This window comes from Triticum aestivum, chromosome 6A (assembly GCF_018294505.1).
Source record: "Triticum aestivum cultivar Chinese Spring chromosome 6A, IWGSC CS RefSeq v2.1, whole genome shotgun sequence".
NCBI classification, from domain to species: Eukaryota; Viridiplantae; Streptophyta; class Magnoliopsida; order Poales; family Poaceae; genus Triticum; species Triticum aestivum.
Genome location: NC_057809.1, coordinates 579,746,010 through 579,751,172, shown reverse-complemented (window position 1 = coordinate 579,751,172; position 5,163 = coordinate 579,746,010). Strand labels below are relative to the sequence as shown.

The 5,163-nt window shown below is 40.7% G+C and overlaps 1 long non-coding RNA gene across 6 annotated transcripts; it reads left to right on the top strand.

The window, feature by feature from the left end:
- The first annotated feature begins 480 nt into the window (after window positions 1-480).
- Window positions 481-4,963, top strand: LOC123128662 (uncharacterized). 6 transcript variants are annotated; one of them, XR_006463375.1, is made up of 5 exons: window positions 481-598; window positions 677-973; window positions 1,177-4,040; window positions 4,237-4,381; window positions 4,461-4,963. It is a non-coding gene; the product is annotated as an uncharacterized lncRNA (long non-coding RNA). The 6 variants fall into 6 exon arrangements; XR_006463374.1 differs by having other exon boundaries at window positions 492-813; window positions 878-973; XR_006463376.1 differs by having other exon boundaries at window positions 492-973; window positions 1,177-1,411; window positions 1,487-4,040.
- Window positions 4,964-5,163: the final 200 nt, after the last annotated feature.

Genomic DNA, 5,163 nt, shown 5'->3' with positions numbered 1-5,163 from the left:
ATTTAGTTTTCGTTTCTGAAAACTTTTATTGTTTGTTTTTGTTTTAAATTTGAAATTCGAACTAGGTTCCGAACTAACGCGAGTTTATCCACAGTAACCGAGGTGACGTGGCATCATTTCCGGAGGGTTACTGTAGCTTAACTACCGGGGCGTTACAACCACGCACCAGATTTCCCTACCAACGACTGTTGGGAAAAGTCTGTAATACCATCGGACCGTTGGTTGGGAAAAGTTGTATCAGACTGTTGGTCGGTAATGCATATGCGTAGCAACTGAGGGTCGGTCGGGAATGCTCATATATTTAATGTCAGGTCATCGGTCGGGAATACGAGGACTTCCATCAGACTATGGGTCGGGGATTAATGCCGACCGACTGTTGGCAGCTAATTGGGCCAACCAGTCGCGCACGCGAGAACAGAAAATGTTAGTGCCAAAATTAGCCCAGCCCACTGAAAACTCCCTCTCTTTTTCCCCTTTCGCTCCTAAATCTCCAAATCCCTCAACCCCCACCCAATTTCTACATCCACCGCCGCCATGCTCGAGCTCTCTGTCCGCCGCCGACGCTACTCTCTGCGGCCGGCTGCGTGCTCTCCAGCCAGTGAGGACGCAACCCCTTCCCCATCTCCCTCACTTACTTCAGCCTGCGCACCACTGAGCCCACTCCACACTGCCGCAGCTAGGCTCGAGCTCTCTCTCTGCTGCGCTCGCTCGGCCTCCACCTGCAGGGGCTCTCACTGCCGCCACGGGCTCGAGCAGCCTCCGCCGTGAGGCTCTCTCCGTGTTGCTACGCGCTCGAGCACCCTCCGCCTCCAGGTGCTCTCTTCTATCCTGCTTATCCCCCTCCCCCGTCGCTCACCACACCACCCTATATGCATAGGTGGTCCCGCCGTTGCCGTCCACAGCCTGCCGACGAATGCCCTTTTCTTCTGCGCCCAAGCTCAGCCATCGCCCCTATGTGCCGCCGGCCAAGAAGGTATGCTCCGAGATGCCCCTTGCTAGATCTGATTAGGACTGTGGGCCGGTTATAGTCCCTCTAAAGGCATGGATTTTGCTACCTCTGCCGTTAGGTATTTCCCTGTGAGACAACGACTTTATCTCCAGAAATCGACCTGCTGGATGGACTGGTCGAAGGAATTTTCCAGTATAAGTCCGTAACTTTTCCTTTCACATGTGCAGGTTTATATTATGTGTGGATTTGGAAGCTATTTCTACGTTTACTGTGTGATTTGAGAAGAAAACTATGGCCCCATGCCTTGCTACCATGATGCTTGACTGTACGGCACGCCCCATTGACATGCGATTCATATCTGCTGGGATTTTGAATTGAATAGGTGTGAAATATCTGGTAGCTATATGGATCCATTGGCTCTAAAAACTGTTGCCCCAATGTCTACAATTTGGGGTCATGTAGGTATGATATAAATCTTAGATTTTGTTGGTTCCGTAGTCGCAATTCATTGGTTTATTAATGGCTTCATGTATGAAGGTGAGGCGTCACTCCTTCATCAGGTTATATGTCAACCTGAAAATCATCTAGGCTACAGGATAGTTCCCCAAGAGCCCCAATTGCAAGTACATATAATAAAACACTACTCTGTAACTATATAAGCAAGGCATGATTAGAAAATTATTTGCAAAAGTGAGGCTGCACATGCTTGCAATTGCTTATTTCGAGCTCGAGCTTTTAGTTTATAATGATGTGACCACATGCTTGTGTTTCTTTTCATGTTTATTAATCTGACGGAACTATATGATGCTAATGATGGTTGCAGTACTTTAACCTGAAGAGCATCCTATTTATGCCCTGCTTCCCGGATATTTTAAATATCAGAATGTTATGAACAAATGAAATCAAACTATTTGTTATAAGTTGTAACATTGGTGGTTTCATGTCTCCGTTGTTCGCACGGGGCGACCTCATAGTTTTCTGAGCAAGAAACATGATCCAGACAAGAAAAAGTCAATTTCATCCATTGGGACTAAAGTTGGCAAAAGTAACTAGAAGTGATCATTTTTTCTGGGTACTAGCTCATTTGTAGTAGAACACGATCTATATTGTTGGTTTTTGATGTTTGTTGGCAGTCATAAAAATGTCACTACATAATTAGGTCAAATTATAGAAACCTGAAATTATTGTGCACATAGACATAATATTGACCTGATGTTGCGGTAACAGCAAGCAAACAAACTGTTGGATTTATGTCTTGTTGTAGAGGAATCTATTATTGCTCTGTTTTGCACAATGGTGAAAATTTAACCACCAGTATTTTCAATCCATATATTGAGCTAGGTGTTCACCCTTCGCCGACATATTCATAGATTTTTTATGTACTTTGTTTATTACAAACATTTATATAAACATATAATATATTATATATTTATATTAAGGACTCCTAGGTTCTAGTTATTGTACACCTTCTGCTCAATATTTTACAGAGTAATAAAGCATGGATGACAAATTTTGTTGATCTAGGTTGTCATAATTAATTTGCTTAGTGGATTTTCATAAGTAATTCACATGCTATAACTTGGAGGACAGAACTTAGCCATGCACTATGCATGTTAACTATGATGGTACTTTGGGAAAATGGCACACGATTAGACTGACTTTATATGTAATTGGTGTTAGAAATGTACTCCCTCCGTCCGGAAATACTTGTAAGAAAAATGGATGTATCTAGAACTAAAGTACGTCTAGATACATCCATTTCTCCGACAAGTATTTCCGGATGGAGGGAGTATTTTGTAAGCAGATAAGATCAATATGCTCAACATGCTACCAATTCTAACGTGTGGTCGTACTTTGATATTCCAAAAACAAAATCATATCATTTTGTAGCTTTCCCCCTCCCCCTTCTGAAATTTCTTTGAAGCTCCACCACTGCTTGTCACCATAGGTTACACTCTTGAGTGTTGTTCTGGTTTTGAAAAATTGGGAACCTAGAGAGGCTAGACATTGTGCAATGTAATTGCTAATTTGTTCTCTGAGAAGTTTCAGCGGAGGCTTGCTGAGCAGTTCCAGAAGTAGATGTCTGGTGCTGAGGCTGGCGCCAGCATTGGTGCTGCCCAGGATGATGACGATGACGTTGTAGAGCTCGTCCCTGGAAAGACATTCAAGAAGCTGCGGAGGAGAAGATAGAACCTGAAGTGAAGGAACCAAAGATGCAGAATAAGAAAGATTGTCGTAATTCATTATTGTGAAGGGTTGCTTGTTAGTTTTGGTTTGACTGGCATCTACCGTGCCATAGACAAACTCTTGTCAGAACTCTGGCCTACCTTTCATTTCTAGCCCTCTGGTTGAAGCAGTAAAGTTCTTTTATGTTGACTTGCATCATTATTGGTTTGAGTTTTCTAAAAAGTATATTCATGAATCAGTTTCACAATTCTATTGAACCATGTAAGCTATGAACTATATACATTATCTGAGACAATGTTTAGATGAAGAGAATAACCAAAATATTGTGTATACCATCACCAAGTAACAAGAGAAGATAGACCAACATTGATTGTTACTAGTCAATGTACAGAGCTATATAGCGATATACTTCTACTGGTTGCTTTTTATTAAAATTTAGTTGTTTGACACCCATCTCCCCCAACTAACTTTCAGTGACCAGGTGCCTATCCATGGCAGCAACGACATCGGTAAGATCTCAATCTCTCACTTGGCTTCTCCCTCCCCTCCCCCTCTCTCTGTGCTGCAGTGTGCAGATTTGAACTAGGGCATAAGTTTAATAATATCTTTAAAAAAACCTATGCTGCTTTGCTTCATGGAAATAGAGAAGCCCTTGAAGCAGTAAACTTCTTTATGTGCAGCAGTTAATTAAGCTTCATTATTGTTTTGTAATTTTCTAAAAAGTACTTTCATGAACTGGTTACACATGTTTTTTCTTTTGATAGCAGGCTTGGCATAAAGTTTTGTTTTCTGTTGTTTTTCAGTGAATGATTTGGAAAATGTAGTAGCATGGTGGACAAAGGTCACAAACAGATCTTGACTTCAAAGTTACATTCAAATATGTCACTTTCTTTGCATTCAAGAGGTGAGTCTTTTATAAGAATTTCTTTCTGCTGCATTTTCTAACAGTGTCAAGGCGAACTGATTTTGTCAGGCTAATTTTTTTGTGGTGTATTATGATGGTTTGTGAAAGTAATTTTCTGTCTTCTTATTACGGAACCATTTTTTTTCTTGTTTCAGAGTATTTTTCACATTACTAATCATATCATGGCTTTTACCAGGATTTGGAGCCTCGGTTTGTTGGTGAAGTAATGTTTGAAGGAGATATTAAATTGTTGTTTGTGATAGCAAGTGACTTGCCTATAGCAGAGGACTTTGAGCATGTCACCGATTTGCAAATATTGAAGGCTCCACCTATCCCCATGGGTATATTCGTTGCTTAGGAAATGCTTTTGCTGCTACCTATTATTAATCATCTAATTTCTTACTCCTTTCATTTATGCAGGAATGGACTGAAGAGCGGTATCCCCCATGTCCTGAAGAGAATTGTCCTTTCATTTAGCAAATGCTTTCTCTGCTAGATTTGTTACTCCTTTCAAGTATCCTAGGATATAGCAAAAGAAGTTACAGGAAACACAAAAGAGGGGAGCTAAAGCTACCAATTTCCCCATAAGTGATAATGAATTCTCTTTAGTTGCTTTGGTATGAAATGATACTGAAGGCAGCTTCAAGAAAATATCACGTTGTCCAGTTATCGTGCGGAAATATTAACCAGGGATTTTGACTTGCAGATTTTCAAACTGGAGGATGTTCTCCAATGATATTTAGAAGGAAGGCTTTGATGTCAAGTACTAGAAGGACACAAGGATCTTGGTTGAAGGCTGTGAGGATGTGTATTTAGTTGCCCACTATAAGGAGCCAAGGCAGATGATGTGCCTCTTAAGACAAATTCTAGAAAATAATGTGAGGAATTTTTGCTCTTAGGCAATGAACAATAATGTTTACTCTGCTTAATTAGTTTCATTAGTTTATAGGAAACTTGGATGGTCATTATTTACTAACAGATGATGTATTTATATGTGAAAATTAATGAAATGTATGTTGTTATTGTTTGCATCTGCTTCAATATTTTTGGATGACATGCACTGTAACTTGATGTAGATTCTGTTGGTAATTCGAAGTCCACCTATGGGAGGGCTAATGGATGA